We start from the raw sequence: 11,095 nt of genomic DNA, 5'->3' as shown, positions 1-11,095 counted from the left end.
TGATAGGTGGAGGCAATTTACTAATGACTTCTATTTTAGCTTGGTCCACCTCCATTCCTTTCTCTGAAATTTTGTGACCAAGGACAATGCCTTCTTGTACCATAAAATGGCACTTCTCCCAATTCAACACAAGGTTAGTGTGTTGACATCTCTGCAAAACAGTGGATAGATTAGCTAAACAATCATCAAAAGAATCACCAAAAATAGAGAAATCATCCATGAATACCTCTATGATGTTTTCTACCAAATCAGAAAAAATAGAAAGCATGCACCTTTGAAAAGTGGCAGGGGCATTACACAAACCAAATGGCATTCTCCAATATGCAAAGACTCCAAATAGATATGTAAATGCAGTTTTCTCTTGATCCAAAGGATCCACAGCTATTTGGTTGTATCCTGAATACCCATTAAGAAAACAATAAAAGGAATGTCTAGCAAGTCTTTCTAGCATTTGATCTGCAAATGGTAGTGAGAAATGGTCTTTTCTGGTTGCATCATTTAACTTCCTATAGTCTATGCACATTCTCCATCCAGTCACAATCCTAGTAGGGATAAGTTCATTCTTTTCATTATGTATAATTGTCATACCACCTTTCTTTGGAACAACTTGGACTGGACTTACCCAATTGCTGTCAGAAATAGGGTATATTATTCCTGCATCTAACAGCTTCATGACCTCCTTTTTAACTACCTCTTTCATGGCTGGGTTTAACCTCCTTTGTGGCTGCACAACAGGCTTAAAATTCTCTTCAAATAAAATTCTGTGCTTACAAAATGAGGGGTTTATACCTTTCAGATCTGTAATACTCCATCCAATTGCAGATTTGTGTTCTCTCAAAATTCTCAGCAATTTTTCCTCTTGTTCTTCCTTAAGTTTATTATTGATGATGACTAAATTTTCATGTTTCTCATCTAGAAATGCATACCGCAGGTGGGAAGGAAGCTGTTTCAACTCTAGCTTTTGCTTTTCCTCTTCTTTATCATCATTTTCCAGCTTCTCCTTCACTGAATTTTCTGCAGATTTTTGAATTGGCAGAGCTTCTAATTGCTGCTGCACTTCCATGATGTATTCTTCATGCAGAAGTTCAGATTTGTTATTCCCTGCAGATATTATTTCTTCTAACACAGCAAGTTCATCAATTTCATTAATATGGTTTTGTGTAATAAAAGCATCCAGTATATCTACCTTCATACATGTACTATCTTCAATTTGATATTTTAAAGCTTCAAACACATTAAACACTACCTTCTCATCTTGAACTCAAAGCATAAGTTCACCTTTCTGCACATCTATTAAGGCTCTCCTAGTTGCAAGAAATGGCCTCCCTAGGATCAAAGGAATGTTAGAATCCACTTCCATGTCCAGAATTACAAAATCTGCAGGAAAAATGAACTTATCAACTTTAACTAATAAATCTTCAACAACTCCATATGGATAAGTGTATGATCTATTAGCTAGCTGCAGTGTAATGTTGGTGGGCTTCACTTCCTCTATGCCAAGTTTCTGCAGAACAGCCAATGGCATCAGATTTATGCTTGCTCCCAAGTCACACAATGCTCTTCCCATAGTGCAGTTTCCTATTTCACAAGGAATGCTAAATGATCCAGGATCTTTCAGCTTTTGAGGAAGCTTTCTCTTGAGAATGGCACTGCACTCCTCTGTCAAAGGTACTATTTTATCGTGCTCTAACTTCCTTTTTTTGGAAAGTAGTTCTTTCATAAACTTTGCATATGAAGGCATTTGCTCTAAAGCTTCTGCAAAATGAATGTTAATTTGTAATTTCTTAAAGACATTCATAAACCTTTCAAATTGTTCCTCTTGTTTAGGGTTTTGGACTCTTTGAGGATAGGGCAGCCTCTTGTATTTTTCTGGATCTATTGGCTTACAAGCTTCCTCAAAGTTTTCCTCTCAGAATTCATAGGAACATCTACTTTTTCTTCTGAATGGTCTTTTTTCAATAGCTTAAAATTTCCTTGTTGCAGATCTTGTTCAATTTTTCTCTCTGCTGCATCATTTACTTTCTTTTCTGCGGGTTTAGGACTTGCAATTACAGCTCCAGTCCTTGTAGTTATAGCTTGACATTGCTCTTTAGGATTGATTACTGTATTGGTTGGAAATCTTCCTTCATCCCTGCTGGATAGTTGTTCAGCTAATTGTCCGATTTGTGTTTCTAGTTTCTTCATGGAAGCTTCTTGGTTCTTGAAGCTTGTTTGAGTCACCTTCATGAATTGCAACATAGTTTCTTCCATCTCAGTCAACCTCTCATTCATAGGCTTGGAAAATTTCTAATTTCCTTGAGGTTAAGTGGATGAATTCCTTTGAAAATAAGGTTGTTGTGTTGCTGGTCCTGCATTAGAAAAAGGCAAATTTGAGTTAGAATTCGTTGCAGCAGAATATTGATTATTCCAATTAGAATACTGCTGAGTTCTATTATTCAAGAATTGAAAACCAGGGGGATATGATGACTGTTGTCTCTGAAAATTATTCATATAATTCACTTGCTCTTGTGGTTCACTTGTAGATGCCTCGCATGCACCATTTACATGGTTTCCTCCACAAAAATCACAACTTAGCTGACTGGTAGGCATACTCCCTGTTTGCAGATTGCTAATTTGTTGTGTTAAGACAGCTAATTGTTCTGAAAACATTTGATTTTGTAGCTGATTCTGTGCAAGAAAGGTTTGCAGAACCTTAGCTTCATGACCAGAGTTTCTTCCTTGATTTCTTGAGTTTGAATTCTGATACATTGAAGATGCCATCATCGCAATAATTCTCTGAGCTTTTTCCAAGGACTTTGTATTTAATGAACCTCCTGCAGCAGCATCAACCATTGTTCTTGTTGCTGCATTCATCCCATTATAAAAAGTTTCTAATTGCATCCAATCTGGGATACAATGATGTGGACACCTTCTAAGTAATTCTTTGTATCTTTCCCAAGCTTCATACAATGATTCTCCTTCTTGCTGCACAAAGGATGTAATTTCTCCTCTCAACTTAGCAGCTTTGGATGGAGGGAAGTACTTAGTTAGAAACTTATTCATAAGTTCTATCCAGGTTGTGATGCTTCCTTGTGGTTGAGCTTGTAACCAACATTTTACTCTATCTCTGAAGGAAAAAGGAAATAGTCTCAATCTGATAACTTTTTCACTAACTCCATTTATTTTATGGTGTCACATAGCTACAGAAAATTTGAAATATGTAGGTTAGGATCATCAGAATTTCCTCCAGAAAACTGATCCTGTTGGACTAAATGTAGTAGGGCAGGTTTAATCTCAAAATGGTTGGCTTGAATAGTTGGCCTAATTATAGAAGAGTTAAAACCTTGCATGTTAGGAATAGCATAGTCCCCTAATGTTCTAATTCTATTTTGCTCTACCATTTCTATTGCTGAATTTGGTTGTCTCAAAGGTGTAGGTGTTCTTTTCACTCCAGCATTACTCTGAAATTTTGGAGAATGGATAGCTTCTAATTCACTATCACTCCCTATGACTTTTTCTGCTCTAGACTCTTTTCTCAATCTTCTCAAAGTTATGTCTATGTCAAAGACCAGAATTGATTTATTCTTGTTTTTACCACACATATACAAATCAGATTAAAACAAAATTAGACTACAATCAATATTCAGAAATGCACAACAGAAATCATGCAAAATCTATCAGTAAAAAAAAACATATAGAAACTTAAATCTAGCAATTGCAGAATTGTAAAATCATGTAAAAATATGCAGAATGACAATTACAAATATGAAGAACAATGAAAACTAAAATTATGCAAATAAAAAGGATGTAAAAACTCTATGCAGCAGACAGCAATATTATGCAGAATACTACACAAGGTGCAGTAAAATTATGCAGAAAGCAATTTGAAAGCAAAGCAACAAAATAAATGCTCAATCTAGTTACTTTTCTACTACTAATGATATTGAAATGCAAAATTCCCCGGCAACGGCGCCAAAAACTTGTTGTTGGCAATCTAACACTAGCAAGTGCACTAGGATTGCAGCAAGTGATGAGTAAATTTAAGATCAGAATATCGTCACCACAGGGAATTTAGGTTTCAAGTACCACTTCACAGAATTATAACCATTTGAGCCATACGAATTTTGGAATGAGATTTGTAACATATAAAGCAGTAAACCAAAGCAATTAAAGCAAAGAACTTGCAGAAAAATAGAGTATGTAATGAAATGAGATAGGAATGAAGAATAGTTAGGAATTTACTTCACAAGAATATCAGTATTAATTCAATTATGCCTCTGAACATTGAAGAACTTGGTTAATTGACAATCAGTTTCGCATAGCAATAGCCAAAGGTTAATTCCTTAACTCATTGACCCTAACAAGCAACTAAACCACCCTAATCCCTTAGGTGAAGTTCAATTCCAAGATTGCATTAAGACTTAGAACCTTAAGATTGCAGAATTAGGTCTCCTTATCCCTAAGAAATCCCTAAATTCTGATTGCTAACTCAGATCGGAGAAGCAAATCCAACTTCCATTGGTAATTGTTCCTCTAAGATGTATCAAATGAATTTCCATTCATAGATTGCAAGAAAAACAGAATTCACAATTCAATTAATCCAAGAACTCAAAATTTAGAAGCAAGAGTCAAATTAATATATCAATTCGAGTTCCATAAACCCCTAACTACAAGAAAACTATTCAGACATGGGAGAAGAGAAAGAGAAAGAAGAAGAAGAAGAAGAAAAACTCCAAGAAGCCATAGTCAGAAGCTCCAATCCGATTCCTCTTTGTGGAAGCTTCAAGACTTGACCCCAATCTTCTCTCTCAATCTCTCTCAACGAGATTTAACAGAAAAATAGAAAACTAAAACTGAACTCTCAAAAATCTGCACGTTTCTGTTATTTATAGAATTTCCCAGATTTGCGCGTTATCACTTTTATGAGAAATAGTAGCCACGCAGAAGGTTTATGGTTGCGCGTTAACACTTTTATGAGAAAAAGTGACCACGCGCAACTTTCCTGATATTGAAGGCTCTTTGAAACTATCACTCTTGCTGATAAAAGTGACTATGCAGAGCTCAAGTGGTTGCGCGTGATCACTCTTATGAATAAAAGTGATTACGCACAACTCGCCAGGTTGAAGGCTCTCTGGAACGTTCACTTTCACTGATAATAGTGATCACGCAGAGCTTTTCCTGATATTTGCCTCTCTGGAACGCTCACTTTTACTGATAAAAGTGATAACGCCCAACATGTTGAGTCTGAGACTTCACAGGATTTCTCACTTTTCCTAGCAGAAGTGATAACGCCCAAGCTTTCTTCTTCTTTGAACTCTGGAGTGATCACTTTTACTGACAATAGTGATCACGCCCAGTCTGCACTTTCTTGGTCTTGTGTTTTTGGAGTCCAGACTTGCTTCTTTCTTCTTCCTTGTCTTCAAGCCTCCATTTCCATGATCCTTGCTCAATTTATTCCTTCAAAAACAAGATTAAAAACTTAATTTCTAAGCAAAACTTCAATTCCTTCTCTTTTTCTGAGTTTTTCTGCTTTCTTCATATATTTTTCTTATCCAATGTGTTAGAATTATGCTAAAATATCAGTAAAAGTATGGATTCATCAATAGCTTACTAAAATCTCCTCTCCCTTTGCGTATATGCTCAATTGATTTAAATGAAAAGACTTTACCAATTTTAAGCAGATCCTCCTATCAAGTCTTGTACATTTTACATGGAAAAGTCCTCCAAACCCCATATCAATTACTATGTCTCGTTCTTCTATCAAGATGTTACAAATCGTTTGTAAACAATTTGGTGAGCATCGATTGAGGAATACAGCCTGTATATATGCATTTCAATTAAACTATCAAACATACGTCATCAATATGAATGATAAATGATCCACAAGTTTGATGATTACATACCTTATCGCCAGATTTCTTCTTTGTCTGCTTCTTTGATAGTTGACGGGTCCTATTACTATCCATAACTTGTCTACTTTCATCACTAGAGTCATGTTCATCTAAATTAACATTTTCATTAGGATCAAAGTCCTGGTCTGATCCTGAGGTTGTCGCTTGTTCAACAACACATCCTTTTCCTCGCGTCATTTTTTAATTATGTACAACCTGCAAAATTACCAATATATATTACAATTACCATCACATTGAACATTGGTTTACCAGCTTTATTTGCTGAATTACCATATTCATACAGTTCAGACAGAGTATAACTGTTATCATATTACTAGTAGTTTCGAACTTATCAGCTACTATTGGTGACAACTCAAGAAATAACCTTACATAAGTTTAGTAACACATATTACACAAGAGGAAAAAAATTTGTGTTAACCCTGCAACATTACCACTTTCATCTTAAAATTACCATCACATTAAACATTGAATTACCAGGTTTATATGTCAATTACCATCTTTATACAGTTTAGACACAACACATCTATGACATTAGTAGCACTTTCCTACTTATGGCTTAATATTGGTGACAAAAATTTAATAACCTTATGTTAGCCATTAATTTAGTTCACTAACATATATTACGGAAGTAGAAAAAATTTGTGTACCCTACAACATTACCACTTTTTACATTCAATTACCATCAAATTGAAAATTGAATTACCAGATTTTTATGATGAATAACCATCTTTATGCAGTTAAAATAATAGCATTATTGTTATCATTCTCAAGATTAACATAAAACATATGTAAAATGATTTAATGTTAGCTTATACACTAAATTACTAGAACCTACGTCAAAAAACGCACTAACTTAATATATGAAATTAACTACTTCACTAACTGCCGTTGTCTATAAGGTTACCACAGAGAAATCTAAAATGATTTCAGAGTACTCATTAACATTGTGGAAAACCCAAAGCTGAGGACATTAAAAGTACCTGTAATGCTGCGAACGACTGATGCCCAAGCAATATTTCAACCTATCTTCAACACAAAGGCTCGAAAGAGGGCTAATACGCAAATACCCAGGAGTAGGCCGCAGAGAACAAGTGAGAGAGAGTCATGAAACAATGAATAGTCCCCGAGAGTGAGAAAGGAATTTTTTTGTTGTTGAAGAAGGGTGCACCAACATTGTACCTTCACGATTCAAATGTTTTTTTTTTTTTTTTTTGGATTTGTTAAAAAGAAGAAGAAGAAGAAGCCATAGAGAACAAGTGAGAGGAAAAGTGGGAAAGACGAAGTGACACAATAAATTGCTCAAATAAGAGATAACACCCAAATACCCAAGAGTAGGTTGCAGGAGAGGAGGAGGAGGAGGAAGAAGAAGAAGAAGAAGAAGAAGAAGAAGAAGAGGAAGAAGAAGCCGTAGAGAACAAGTGAGAGGAGAAGTGAGAGAGATGAACTGATACAGTAAATTGCTCAAATGAGAGACAACACCTAAATAGCGAGGAGTAGGTCGCAGGAGAGGAGGAGAAGGAGGAGGAGGAAGAAGAAGAAGAAGAGAGGAGGAACTGCGGGAGAGTTACATGACGTTCTTCCAATTTTTTTAAATTTAGTTAATGAATTTAGGCAGTATACTCACGTGGGTAGAATAAGTAATATGCAACCTTATATTTAGGAACTGTTACTATACAGTGTTGGGTATGGACACCAAATCTGGGTGTTTGAATAGCATTATTGTTTTTGAATTGACAAGAATGGCTACAGTGACCGAAGCTTACTTTGCTGATGCTCAAAACTTGGAATTAGGATGTGCTATTCTGCACACCAAAGGGTCTTAGAGCGAAATTAAATATCTTAGAGGCTTCGCATTGGTTGGCAAGGGAGGCCCATTGATTACAGACGCCTAAATGTCCTTGTAAGCTACTTATGAAACTTTTATAGTGGTGTAAATACTATTTTTAATTTGTTTAGGGATTAGTATTAATTATTTTTGTTTCTAATTTTATAAAAATATTCTAATATTTTACTTTATAATATTATATTTATTTTAGTTATTATATATATATATATATATATATATATATAACTACAATGAAAAATAAAATAAATAATATTAAAAAATTAAAGAGTAAAATGAATTTCTAATAAAATTATAGATTAAAATGATAGACAGTTATAATTTATAAAAGTAAAATAAATATTTATTTTTTTAGTTTTATGTACATGTACATAGGAATAAAAATGTGGAAATAAATTCACATATTTAAGACCATCCCTTGACGTGTGTTTTTATAATAGATAAGACCTTGAGAACTTGTTTGGTATGTATGAGAAGATAACATTTAATTATCATATTATATTACATTATTTTTACTATAAAATATATTATTTATTTTATTTAATTTTATACTAATAAATATATGATTTTAAATATTATAAAATATTTTTTAATCTAGTCTATATATATTATTTTAAATTACTAAATTGTCCTTAATTATAGTTTATTTTTTCTTTATATATCCTAATTATTTAAAATAAAAAAGATAGTGTAATATAACGAAAACATTTAATTTACTTTATATTTAGTTTGTCATGAATCACCAATGTGTTGGTTTAATTTTTCGTAATACGTACCTTTTGCCCCTCCTATTTTTATTTTACTTATTGTGTATATATGAGGGGATAACATTTTATTATTATACTATATTTATTTTGACATGAATCCCGATTACGTTGGTTTAATCTTTTGTAATATATTTTGTCCCTTTTTTTTTAATTTTTTTAAAGATTTATTATGAGTCTCGACTTAGATAAAAGGAATAAAAATATTATATGATATTTAGTAGTACATAGAAGATGCTATTGTATTTATATAAGATTAAATTATTCTATACTTAGGATATTGCAGCGTATAACATTAGATAAGATAAAGAGCGAACTTCTGTTGCAAAAGCATGCTCTTCACTAAAATATGCTTAATGCTACTCTCTCTCTCTCTCTCTCTCTCTCTCTCTCTCTCTCCCTCTCCCCCCCCCTCTCTCTCTCTATATATATATATTTATATATTGCGTTTTTTTTTCTTGTATTTAATAATAGGAAATTGTCTGACTAACTCTTAACTACATCTTAACATATTTAAATTTTTAATAAATGATAATATTAGCTTTTATTGGTATTAGATATCTTTTTAGACTGAACACATCTTAGTAACCGCGTTTTATTATTGGCAAAGCATTGAATAGTTCAGAAAGTAGCTTGATTATTGTTATTTAGGGGTGTTTGAATTTGAATTGGGTCAACTAGTTTGAGGTTGGACATTGTGATTTAGACCATATGTTAACTGACTTGAATCTAATACGTTTATTGTTTGCTCAGAGAAAGGAATATGAGGAATCACAAGTTGATCCTGCTGTACTTTTTCCTGATCAAAGTATAGATCCATCTCAAAATATTTGGTTTTAGAATGAAATATTAATATTGGACTTGTAGGAAGCATGATTGACAACAATCAAATTTTCACCATAAACAAGTGCAAGTTGTGAGATACGCACACTCTTGCTCTACCAAGGTACTGGAAGTAGTGTTTTATACTACTGTAGTTGGCGTTCTTATACTGCATAAATAATATCCCACGTTTTGTTAAACTATTATATTAATTTTTTTTTTCTGTAAATTCTGGTTGGGCATTCTGGTTTCTATCTAACGAGTTTGACCCGCTAAATTTGTGCCGGAGGAAACTCGAGTCTTGACTGGGAATCAACACGCGATGCAAGTGGGTACAAGTGCATATCATTTGTCACAAACAGGTTAGGGTGGGAAAACAAAAGCGTGAAAAGAAAAAAAGAAAAGATTTTAGTTAAAATTTTTTGATGAAAATGAGTCATTAAATCTCAGAAAAATTTAATAAATAAAAAAATTCCTTAACATCATATTTGAGTTTATTGCTTAAGGAAGATATTAATATTCCGTGACACTCGTTAAAAAAATAGTTATTATCTAATTAACTGTGTAAAGTAAGTTTAATTATAAAAAAATATATTATAATTTTCATTTTTATTTATAAATTTCTATTTTTGAACAAAGAAATAGTTTACAGGAAACTTAGTTTTTTTAATGATGAAAAACAATTTAAAAAACTATTTTTTTTTTGTTATTTTAAGTTTGAATCAAACAAATTAATTATTTACAAGAAGTACTATTTTAGTATTTTATTTTAAAATAAAAGAAATGAATTTGAGAAATCATTTTAATTTATTATTATTATTTTTGTTTTTTTTATAATTTTTATATTTTATTATTTATAAATTTTTTTTAAAGAAAATGACACAAATAAAATTGAATATTTACTGTTATTCTTTTTTATTGATTTCTTTCTAAATAATATTGATAATAAGATTTTTATATTATTGTGATAAAAAATAAATAAATAAAAAATCAATCTTATCTTTGAACTAACATAATATAATGAAGCTGGAGATGAATAGGTAAGTATTGGACACAAAGTCCAAAGACAGCATACGCCAAGGAGATACTTGGCCTTTAACAAGAAAATAAAAGGTGTTAGTTAGATTTCAACCTCTAATAAAAAAAAAAAAAGTCAATCAACTTTTAAACTTTGAGAAGAAGAGTAAAGCGCCTCCAAACATTTTTAAGCTGAATAATTTTTATATTTTAATAGAAAATAAATAAGGTCAGTCAATATTTTGACTTTGACGAATGTAAAGGTGGTGTTGATTATATTGGCAAGAAAAGTAAAAGTGTCACCAATTAGATTTTAGACTTTAGAAGAAAATTTAAGATATCATTAGTTAGCATATGGATTGGCAAAGAATCAAAAGAGGACTATCAAGTCACAACCCCTTTTTAGAAAGATCCGTAACATGCTACTCAATTAAAACTTGTATAAAATTCACATTTTAAAAGAATTGAAATTTAACTTACATTTCAATAGTTAAATAAGGCCCCAAAGGCATCATCATAAAAGTATGAATATATATACATACATATATAATTGGTCTATAACTATATTTGCATAAGAGTCGCTCGATATAGAGCTCAAAATATAATAACCAAATCTATAGCTAAATAGTCTAGACTCATGACTAAGACTAGTAAACTAAAGCTACAGATCCCAAAATATTATACTTGAGTCCCTCCTCAGCTAGACCTTCTAGCATGGGAAGTAACGCACCGCCTGTTACACTTGCTCACGTACCACT

At 32.4% G+C, this 11,095-nt stretch overlaps 1 non-coding gene across 1 annotated transcript; it reads left to right on the top strand.

Annotated features, from left to right (window-relative positions):
- The first annotated feature begins 2,890 nt into the window (after nucleotides 1–2,890).
- LOC113860311 lies at nucleotides 2,891–2,997 on the top strand. The gene has a single exon (XR_003503766.1). It is a non-coding gene; the product is annotated as a small nucleolar RNA R71 (small nucleolar RNA).
- The last annotated feature ends 8,098 nt before the right edge of the window (nucleotides 2,998–11,095 follow it).

Source organism: Abrus precatorius, unplaced genomic scaffold (assembly GCF_003935025.1).
Source record: "Abrus precatorius isolate BTA unplaced genomic scaffold, Abrus_2018 Scaffold2, whole genome shotgun sequence".
NCBI classification, from domain to species: Eukaryota; Viridiplantae; Streptophyta; class Magnoliopsida; order Fabales; family Fabaceae; genus Abrus; species Abrus precatorius.
This window is presented reverse-complemented; position numbering and strand designations above follow the sequence as displayed.